Consider the following 11810-nt stretch of genomic DNA (forward strand, 5'->3'; position numbering starts at 1 on the left):
GAACACAATCGGAAAAATATTAATAAATATCTTGACGCATCCAAGCTTTATAATGGCAGTGAACAGGGTTCACAAGTATGAGCTGAAAAAAAGTGTATCCATCCACATCCATCCATCATAAACGTGTACTCCACACGGTTAATAAAGGCCTTCTGAAGTGAAGCGATGCGTTTGTGTAAAAGAATATCCATATTTAACAAGTTATGAAGTAAAATATCTAGCTTCTGCCAGACCGCCTTCCGTATTCAAATTACGAAGAAAGTGTAAACTGGCATTGCGAAGGCGTAGGATGTAGCATAAGCTTTGTGAACTGCAAGAGTTTTACTCTCTCTTCGTATGTTGAATACGGAAGGCGGTCTGGCGGAAGCTAGATATTTTACTTCATAACTTCTTAAATATGGATATACTTTTACACAAACGCATCATTTCGCTTCACAAGGCTTTTATTAAACCATGTGGAGTACACGTTTATTATGGATGGAAGCACTTTCTTCAGCTCATACTCTTGACCCCTGTTCGCTGCCATTATAAAGCTCGGATGTGTCAGGATATTTATTAAAATATCTCAGATTGTGTTCATCAGAAAGAAGAAAGTCATATACACTTAGGATGGCTTGAGGGTGAGTAAAGCCTGGGCTAGTTTTTATTTGAAAGTGAACTAATCCTTTAATATATTATGCAGTTTTCTTAACACTTAAAGCAAAACTAAGTAACTTTTTTTACCTTCATAAATAGTTTTCTAAGTCCTTACGATGGTTAAAGCAGAACTAAGTAACTTTTTTTACCTTCATAAATAGTTTTCTAAGTCCTTACGATGGTTAATTGACTTGTAGTGGTTTGAGGCGTGCACTAACCCCCTCTGGCACGTCTACGCCAGAAAACAGCACTTGCAAGTTGAGCTGCGCTGACCCGACAAGATCTCGCCTCATGTTCACGTTCATGCAAGAGTGACAAAATGCTTTACGTTACGGTAATTGAAAAACAATGTATATATTATGACTATTGCGCTGGTGAGCGTTGTAGTCATTGTAGTCCAGAGCTGCGCTTGGAGTATTTACGACAGTGTGATTCACTGAAGGAACCTGTAGGGGGAGCTTCGCAAATCTTACTGAGTTCCGCTTTAAATATATCTTGTTTTAAGGATGTATATGCTTACATCAGTGTATTTTGCACTGACATTTTTTCACTTGTTGTTTTTTATTATACCTTTAAAGTTGCAAGAAAACTTTGCAAGTTGAGGAGCAAGACTGAGCATCCAGGTAGCCTTCAGAAAATCTTCTATTATTGTCCAGGAGATGGCGCTGTTGATCTGTGCATGACTGTCTCAACACATTGACGGTAACACATCTTGTGTGGTTTAGTAGGTACCAGGCAAACTGTTTTACTGCATAACAGCACTTCTTTATAAAAATGTCATGTTTCTAAGATTAATAATGACCAACAGTCCTAGATTTTCCAGTATAACGTGTGCTGATCAGCCATTAATCGATTCTCTTTCAGGAGCTTTTAACATCTTTTCCATCTGAATTGTAGGAATGGATTTTCAGAGGGAAGTGTGGCTAGTGTTGTTGAAGACAGGTGAGCAATTACGCAGAACATAGGCGTGCATCTTCTGCGTCACTCCGGTGACCCGAAAGCCCGCAAAACCCACGGCAGCGATCACTAACGGACCCTATTAACCAGCCATCACGCACCTGCAGCCGGGCATGCTAGAGATAATTAGACCATTCTGCATACTGTGACAACTTCTGCTGAAACTCATCCCTAAAACCTGCTCATTATATACGCCGGCCATCCTTTGGGTACAGCAAAGCGCTGGTCTAATTGTCACATCAATTTACACCGTTTTTAAGGTAATGTGAACGTTAACAGAAGGACAAGTAAAACGTTATAAAGCGATGCTTCAGCTGGTGTGTCAGCTACAATGAAAAACACAATATTTGAGCACATTTTGTGAGCAGGCCTGAAACAGTTGCCTTTGTCATTCCACAAGTAATTTGTGCACATGATGTGGTATGTATAAGAGTTATATCTTATTTTAGTCTTATATAATTTTTTTTTGTTCTGTATCTTTTTTTTTTTAAGGTTACGTCAGAGCATCTGCTGTATAATGTGCAAAAGATGAGGAGATTCATCAGTCTTGTGAAATCGGCTGCACTGCTAAATAAGTCTGGAATGGATGGATGTGAACGAAAGTAAAGTGATTCGCTCAGGGTATTGTTCTATATTGTTATATATTAACTTAAATAGCTGAGAAATAGATCTATGAATGTAATAGTAATGAATGAAAGGCAGATATATTAGTGTTAGAAGTATTGCATGAATGTGTAAATTTAACCACAGGCTTATGTTTCCACAGGGGATTATTTTAGGAGGCCGCAGCCAAGCCAAAAATCTCATGCCATGTTTTGTCTTTGGTTTGTAAACACACTTTTGCTGTTGTCTGCTGATGCCCTCGCTCATGTTGGATTTGAATAATTGATGAATCTTAAAGTGATTGTATGGCAACTGGGGTGCTGATAAAGGATCGGCGAGAGGAAGGGACCTTTGTGCATTTCCTGTGTCTCAGGGGGCTGCGCTGAGATTCGCTGCTTACTCAGTAGTGAAACCTTCATATCCAAGTGTTTTGTGCTGACAAAGGGCAAATGGGATTCTGTTTTACAGCAAACGATGCAAGATTGCACTATTGCGCTTCAAAAGAGCGCCAGGCATGAGGGGAAAAAAACAAACGGTGGGTTTCCTTGTCGTCAACCGCTTTACTTTGCATAAAATTGTAGATGAGTGAAATTGAATGAATCGCAAGTTTCATTTTCTCATTGTATCTCTGATGCAGGCACTTAAATCTCACGTCTGAGGAGGAAACTGGTGGTCTGGTTGGTCAGGTAACACTTTACAATAAGGTCATTAGTTAACATTAGTTAATGCATTAAATAAAATAATTAACAATGGGCAATACATTTGTTAACATTAAAACAAATTCTACGTAATAACAATACAATAAAAAGTTCATTGTTGGTTCTTGTCAGCTTAGGGCCATTAAATACTGTTAACACATACAACTCAATTTAAGTATTAGTAAATGGTTAAATTAACATTGCTTTAGAAGTATTTGTCATTGTTCATGTTAACAAATTGAAACTTAAAGTAAAGTGTTACCCTTTTTTCTTTTTCATGAAGCATAAAAAGCATCTAATTTAATGTCTTTTTTTCCCCCGTAAGGTTATGACATTTCTCAGTCTATTAACTAAACTAACCCATTAGCCATCTGTTATTATCCATCTGAGGAATTTTTGCCTGTTCACATAGTCTAGTTTTCAGGTTTGCATTGGTCTTTTTTTTTGTTAAATATACATTTCCTTGCTATATTTGTTAATTTACACAAGAATAAGGTTCAGCACGGTCAAATACACCAAAGAAGTCAAAGTTCCCCAATGTAAATCAATACCTAATAGTAATATAGATGCTTTTTAAGTCTTCTTAATTAGGTCCCACGGGAACTGAGATCTTCTCCTCACGCCGTGCCATCGCTTAAGCTGGTTTTAGCATCAGAACTGATACTCTCTGACCGCGCATCGACACAATAGACACAAGGCTTCCGATGTGTATAGGTGCGAACGAGGTCCATGTTATGAGATGTAAAAACGTGCCGACAGGAAATCGATGTACTCCCCTGCCGATACACGGGCCGCCATCACTCCAGCTGCCTCGCACGCAGCCGGCCGAGCCCACATCGCTCCTGACACTCCTCACACCAGCGCCGTGGCAGATGGCGACCAGGAGCGGAGGGGGAATACTGCTGCTAAACACAACCAGCCAAGGGCTGGCCGAGCCAGGCCTCCCCCCCTGCCCGTTCTCCCTTGGGTGGGGTTCTGAGAAGACCCTCCACCATCCCCTGATCCAGGATTCAGGCCACTACAGATGGGCTTATGGGCTGCAGTATTCAGTTGAGCCGGGAGGGAATGCGATGCCCAAATCTATGCTAATAGTGTTTACTGACAATTGCTGATTTTGGCAGCTTGGAGATCCGTAACAGGCTGCGTTATGAATTCTTGTGTGTGTGTGTGTTTGTGTGATTCAACGGGAATCGATATCCTTCCACCTCACTCTCCCTCCAAGCAGTCGGGCTGCTTTGTGAACTTTGACAGCTCTTGAAAACTCCTGCAAATGATTATCAATGGCTGTGTATTAGCAGGAGACTCAAACAAGGGGGTGAGTGAAGTGCAATAACATAATATCGGGGTGAGAGGCAGGTCAAGGTGAGCTAGGGCGCTAACCTCAGCAGTTTACGAGAAGGAAATTCATAAAATTGAGATACCCGCTTGCTCTAGGGCTAACAAACAAGCAGTTGTCGGCCGCGATGCAGATGGCACGCAGCCTCCCACTGTTTTGTGTTTCCATTTCGCGTTTCATCGCCGTAATGCATTGGGCGACGGAGAGGTAATGACCCTCAAACCGCTTACAGGTCTTTCTGTCAAACAGATTACTGTCAGCTCTCATTGATTTGTGTTGCCTTTAAAAATGGCCCGTTTCCCTTCTCGCTAACGGATCAGATCTGTAATTGGGCCCGGCCTAAATGATTCAGATGAGGTGCCTGTCTCGGTCCTGCTCTCTGGTTTCCCTCGTCAGTTTCGCCCCCTCCTCTTTCATTAGCAATTCAGCAGACTTGCTAAAACCACGGGGTGCCCCATTCCCGTCACCCCTGACTCAATGAGTCAAAGCCCCCGTCCTGCACAAAGACATAGTCAATCTGTGCAACAAATCACCCAAAATGGTGCCATTGGTCTCTCTCTGAAGAGCAGTTATGGAAACCGAAATGGAACCTAGGACTCGGCGAAACGTAGTAAACGCCCGATATCTGCTCTAATTGGATAGAAAAATGAAGCCACATATTCATATTTGCTTATTTGTTGCTCCAAATGAGTCCATAGAAAGTCCCTAATAGCACACTCCACAAACAGACGGGGGAGCGAAATTCGACGGTCGTTGTCACAGGGAAGAATCGTACATCTGCGGGGTAATTGCTTTACCTGTTATCACCCTTGCATCCTTACTGACAGGGACGTGTTCACAGATACCAGAACCGGCCAAGGCATAAGAGACCATTTTTAAAAAAGGTTTTCACGTAATGCTTTGAGACCCCAAATGCTAATCACGTCAACATGACAGTGTAGGGCTTGAATGCAGTTTCTGAATTTGAATTGAATCGCAAATTGTAGTTTGAATGTAAAGAAGCAGAATTAAATTGCATTGAAATTTGAAGAAATTCACAGAACTATTAAGTTAGACAGGACAAACATCGCCTCGTTTGAAAGTCGGGAAAAGTTTAAAACAGTAGTGTATATATATAGATAGATAGATAGATTCAAATTCACACTATTTAATTGAAAGGGAGCCAATTCTTTAATTCTGAGTTTTGCATGACCCAGGTGCTTGCCATATTCCTGTATGTTCACCAGCAATTTTGAGCAACCTCTTAGTTTCCTTGTCTGGTTGAGCTGGTCAGGCTGGGAGACCAGTTAACCACCTGTTTTCTTTTTCAGCAGGGTTTCCCACAGTAAAACACTCTCGTATCTCCTCCGACATGCACTGTATGCACAACAAATAGTGTTATTTCTGGTGGACAAAGAGAATGGACTCTAGCGGACCCGGCATCAACTATGAGGCACAGTCAAGAAGCGTCAGTCCAAACAGCTTTTTGGTCTCCACGTCCTCCACGCTGGTGTGTGTATGTGTAAATAAACACTATCTCAGTTTGTGTTTACAGCACATCTCCATGTGTGAAAGAGTCTGGTCTCCCCTAACAGAAGTGCAGGGCTGTGGTGGAAAGCTTTGCCCTCCAGTGGTTATAAAACATGCAGGCCTCTCGGCCGAACCTGGCCTCCCTTCAGACCAATGAATAATAGCACAAAGTGAAGCTACTAAATCATTGAAATGACTGCAGCTTGTCTGTCCAGTTAGCGCTTCTCCTAGAAACGCTTGATCAATGGCAGAGAAGAGAAATCACAGAGCGATACGCTGCTCTCATTCGGATTACTTGAACTCTGACGGCCTCGAGAAATCACGGCTTTGTTAGCGCTCATATTTAATAAAAGAAATCAGAGAATCATTGGTTTAAGTAGCTAGACATCTATCTGTTGGTGTTTCGAGGCACTAAATTGGTCCACTGACCTAGCTGTGAAGGCGTTTGAGAAGGCAATGGATGAAGGTCACTCGACCAAAGTTCTCCCAGAAACGCTTGATCAATGGCAGAGAAGAGAAATCGCAGAGCGATAAGATGCAACACAGCTCTTGTTTGGATTACTTAAACTCTGATGGCCTCGAGAAATCACGGCTTTGTTAGTGCTCATATTTACCAAAAGTAATCAGATAATCTTTGGTTTAAGTAGCTAAACATCTGTCAGGAGCTCAGCGTTGGTGTTTCGAGGCACTAAATTGGTCCACTGACCTAGCCGTGAAGGCGTTCGAGAAGGAAATGGGCGAAGGTCACTCGACCAAAGTCGACTGAGGCTCGCGGTAGCGAAGGAAAGGGGATTGGTTGAGCTCAGCCCTCTAGAATGTGATGATTTATTTACGTTCAGAGACAATATGAATAATGTATCTGTGAAAAGGAACATGAATTTCTTTAGTACTAATTGTGGAGAAGGCTGGGCGCTCGTCGGACGGGAGGGGGGACTGGAGGACCCCCAAGATCAGAGGGGCGAGAGCCTCAAAGATGCCTGTCCTGCAGCCACCGCCATCGACTTGCAAATCAGCAGAAGGAGGCTAATTAGCGGCAAGCTAATGAAACCGCCATTCGGGGCATCGCTGAGGAAGAAAAAAAGGACACAGAGAAGAATCAGGGATCCCTTTCTCAGCGATATCGCTGGCGCCATTTGAAGTTGATTTCAGAGCACATCAATATGTGAACAAAGTTGAGGAGAGCGAGCGAGAGAGAGATACAGTATGAAATTAGCATTCATTTGAAGAATGGAGACTGTTATTTACTGGCTTGCTTTTGGCACATTTGCGACTCTTGGGAGCGACTTTTCTATGGCGTCTCAACGCCGCATACAAAATTCACAACCATGGGAGACAGGGGATGTAATGGCAACTTCTTGAAATCTCTCTTTCACTCTCCAGCGCTCTCTCTTTTGCTCTTTCATGCGCACACTGCTCTCCCTCGCTGGTGTTTTTTAATGTTGGGACTGTTGCAGAATGTTTGTTGCTGTGTGCGCCATCTCAGATCTGAGGTCTGCCGTGACACAATTTCTATTGCATTGGGCTCATGTGCATCACCCGTGTAGCCTGCGTGAGTCAGTGGTGAACCTGCTGAAGGACTGGTGGACCGAGGCAGTCGTGCAAAGCTTCGCTGGTGGCGTGGTCACATTAGTGCCGTTTCGGTAAAATTGTCAGTAGTGTAGACACAATTCAGACAGATATCACTTTCTCTTGTGGTTCCCCAAAGAGCCTTTTAGTGAAAAGTTCTAAAAAGAACGATTGTTTCCTTAGTGTGAAGAACATTCTAAAGAACCTTTTTTGCAATGGAACGTTTCCATGTATATGTTAAAGGTTCTTTATGGAACCATGAATGCCAATAAAGAACCTTTATTTGTGAGTGTGGTGCATGAGAGAACTTTTCCACCGTGTGTGTGTGTGTGTGTGTGTTTAAGAGAGCTGCATTGGCATGTGCTAGAGTCTGGTGTCTTTTGAAGACGTTGTGTTGCTCTCGGTAACACCGAAAGCCTACGGCATCTGCAGGGTCTCTGAGAATGCTTTTGAACATCAGTCACCACATATGTGGTCACAGCCTCAGGGAAACACAACATACACGCTCACTAACATCTCACAGTCCCTCGCGTAACTATATTACACTTACAAATGTACATAAAGTTTGTCACCTTTAAATATTTTGAGTATTTAACATCTCATTCTCACTTATGACAGTACACATTATCATTCAAAAGTGTTTTTTTTATTTTTTTATTAATAGGCTACTTTTATTCAGCAAGGATCCGTTAAATTGATCAGTATTTCTGTTCCAAATAAAAGCTGTTTTTATTCATCAAGGAAACCTGAAAAATTAGTTCCAAAATTCCACAAAAATTAGAATGTTTTTCTTCCAGCAAATTAGAATGATTTCTGAAGGATCATGTGACACTGAAGACTGGAGTAATGATGCTGATTAAATTCAGCTTTGATCACAGGAATAAATTACATTTTAAAATATATTCACATAGTAAACAGTAATTTGAAATTGTAATAATATTTTGCAATATTGCTGTTTTTTTGCTGAACAAACTTACTACATTATAGAAGTATAGATAGGTGTGACAAAAATTAGACCAACAATACTCTCCCAAATATTTCCCTTTTAGCCTAACAGAATCTGAACAAACAATTTAATATTCAATAATGTTGACAATTTGTAAGAACATTAAAAAAATGCAGTTACTGTTGAAGGATAATTGTTTTGCTGACATAATTTATGCTGTTTTATGTGTTGATTTTCATTATTATTGAGGTTTGTGTGTGTCTACATAAACTTTGCACATAATGTCTGTACTTTTGTTAGATACACACAAGCAAAAACTGCAAATGCAATTTATTATCATTTCTCAGACATTTTGCATTATATATTAAGTAAATGAATGGATTCAGATTGGCTAAAAAGTTATCACAAACTTAAAAATTAATTTAATCTTTTATATTGTTCTAAATTTGAAATAATAATTTAGCAATATGAATGCAAAAACACTTGTCATCCTTAAAACATAATTAATGCAATTAATATTAATGCATAATGTGCCTTGATTTCATTGTGTACGGGATTAAAATCAGTGTAATTTCTGTTACCACAGAAGAACATCCATAAATATCAATGAAGATCCTCCTTGTTTTCCTCAGTGAGTGTTTAGCATCTCTCTCATTCGCTCACAATTAAACACACACATGCTGCAAGTTGAGAATTTAGGTTGCTCACTCGAACACCTCCCTGTTCCTCTCCGGCCTGCCTCTCTCTCTCTCTCTTTCTCTCTCCTCTGGGACGTTAGGGCTGAGATGGATGGTGAGCACAGCTCAAACAGACTGATTTATGGGGGTCCGTTTCGCCTGCAGGCCCCCTGAGGACCCCGCTCTCCGCTGGTTGCGGTCGAGGGCCTGTCTTCCCCACCCTGAAGACTCGAAGGCTCTTCCGTGACTGCGCTGATGCCAGACACCAAACGGCCACTTCTCAACCACCCCCATTTGTCACCGGGGGCGGCTGGGGAGCTCCCTTAAACAGGAGGAGAAGAAAGAGATAGAGCGAGCAATGGAGGAAAAGAAATAGACCTGTCTCTCCTCTCCTCCGCTAGCATTGATCTCAGTGGAAAGCCTTTTTATTCTCAGAGTTTTGTTTGTCGGCGTGAGAGGTAGAACGGGGTCCCTTCGCCACCAACCACGACCATTATATTCCATTAAAAATGAGTAATGAGGGCAAGTGTCAGGAAATTAGAAAAGGCAGAAAGAGATTTCATTATTTCGAAGAGCTTTTATGGTTTAAAATGTTTGTGAAGATGTAAAATCCATACTACCGATCCTTTTTTTTTTCCTATCATATTGTGCATATGAGGCATATTCATAACAATTATTTTATACATGAAGGCAACTAAAAAATGCCAAGTCTCTGCCACTATTTTTCTAGTTTTTGGACTGTAGATGTGTTAAAAAAAAGAGAGAGGGAGAGTATGAGTAGACAGCTTTAGGAAGAGCTTTTGACATTTTGCTGCACAATGTCTAATGCGGTGTTTTCAATTCATGCTGCCATCTTTGGATATTTACTCCTGAAATGCACATGTCAGCTTTAGTGGCTGGTGGGCAAAATCCCTTATTATTGATTGCATGGTGTTTCTACATAGCAAGATGTGCCCATAGGTCACTAATGTTGCTGTATATTAAATCATCTCCACATGGATCCAAAAATCCAAAAATCATTTAGTCTACTTATTGTTCCAAACTCTTTGGTTAATCTTTGAAACACAAATTAAAAAATACACAAATTAATCAAAATACCCCACAGATCATTTATTATAGCTTGTCAAATTTGCCCCTATTTGGGTGTGAGCAAAAACACGCCGTTTTTGTGTGTGTCCCTTTAAATGCAAATGAGCTGCTGCTCTCCAGAAGAGGGCGGAGCTTTAACAGCTCAACAACAACAAAGCTGGAGAATCTCACGCAGCCAAAATGAGGATTGTCAGTAACGGTGTTCAGCCTTACATTGTTCAAACCGGAGTCGACACTGATGGAGAGACTCAGGAAGAAGTTACAACTTTTAGAATGAAACTGGACGTTTCTGAACGGTTAGTGAATAAATTTATGTAGTTGCTGCGGAGTTGATTCAACTCATCCACTAGCATGTGCCGTCATGTTCATCTTTTGTGCAAATCCAGCATTGAATTGACCCTCGTTTGTGAAGCAGTCCGGCGTAAAATGACGGCATGACAACAACACTCGACTACAACAACTCTTCCTCTTCTCTAAAGCAGCACAACATGGCCATGTGTGTTTTCGGGGGCGGGGTTTATGTAAATTTTGGGGTTTGTGATGTCACTAACTCAAGAAGTTTATTGTAGTCTTTAAACAGTGAATTCTGTAAAAGAAAATATCTCTCTTTGCATTGAACTTTGAGCGTTGTAACTTTGCAGATGTTGTTTATGCTCAAACAGCAACATTACACACTAACTAAAGTTAAAAAGTGAAATCATTATCAAACACCCCTTGAGGTTTAATTAAGGTTCAAATCCAGGTAACCAAAACTTAGAAGATCCAAAAAAAAAAAAAGTCTTAAAAACATTGTAAAATGAATCTATGAAGTTTTCTGAAGAGATACTATCGCTTTATAAAATGAACACATTTATGAAAGATCATGCAAATAACTCAATGTCCATTGTCCAAAAGGCCATTAATGGGTTAATCACGTTGAGCGACCTGTTACAGAAGATGCATATATCACACTGTCTCTGTAAATGTATTTTCACATCCCAAGCTCAAACAAGCCCAAGCGGATTTCAGCTCCATAAACATCATCCTCTACTCAAAATGTAAATAAACATGGGATTAATGCTGTATCTTCTCCACTCAACATGCCTCTAGGGTTCACAAAATCAGACATTTTAATGGGGACATGAAATATTAAGATAGTTTGAGTATTCTGGCATGATGTCTTGGTGTCTTTCTCTTCCGTATCAGAAATAGCATGCACATGTTTATGCATGTTTTTACAAATTATGAAACTTTTCTGTTCTGCTGTCCCCAGTTCTCATTCAGCTCTATTTCCACAGGTTTTTCATGCTCAGAACTGGATTCACGATTGGTTTGGTACATTTTGCCTAGCATTAAAGTACTTTGCATTTTTACAAAGCATCTTTACATTTAAACGAACATATAATGCACTGAACACCATCTCTATATCATCTACAGATCACAAAGGACTGACAGAACTTGAAGAGCTTGACCAAGGCATGTTGTGCAGAAATAAACAAAAGCCAGAGGAGTCCGTTGGGCCGTCTTCAACTCCGTTCCGTGTTTCCAGAGAACAACTGCAGCAGTTTATAACCACCATTTTGTGTCTCCCCAGACCCCAGAAGGCACAAGGCCCAATTGCAGTGAAATTTAATGTGGCCATAAGACATAAATCATCTTTTACGCGTCCAGACGAGCAGGTAGCGATATTAAGAGCGTCTCTGCTGTTCTGCCGGTGATATAAATAATTTATGGTGCCCCCACTCGAAGCCGGGTGTTTATTTTGTCCCACGCAGAGTGTGTATTCCTCAGACGGCGTTTTAGAGGAGGCCCTG

General features: G+C 41.0%; 1 long non-coding RNA gene across 1 annotated transcript; it reads left to right on the plus strand.

Moving 5' to 3' along the window:
- Positions 1 to 1401: 1401 nt before the first annotated feature.
- LOC125279253 lies at positions 1402 to 9944 on the plus strand. The gene is made up of 6 exons (XR_007187364.1): positions 1402 to 1853; positions 2086 to 2214; positions 2360 to 2731; positions 2834 to 2882; positions 8838 to 8882; positions 9030 to 9944. It is a non-coding gene; the product is annotated as an uncharacterized LOC125279253 (long non-coding RNA).
- The last annotated feature ends 1866 nt before the right edge of the window (positions 9945 to 11810 follow it).

This window comes from Megalobrama amblycephala, linkage group LG12 (assembly GCF_018812025.1).
Source record: "Megalobrama amblycephala isolate DHTTF-2021 linkage group LG12, ASM1881202v1, whole genome shotgun sequence".
NCBI lineage: Eukaryota > Metazoa > Chordata > Actinopteri > Cypriniformes > Xenocyprididae > Megalobrama > Megalobrama amblycephala.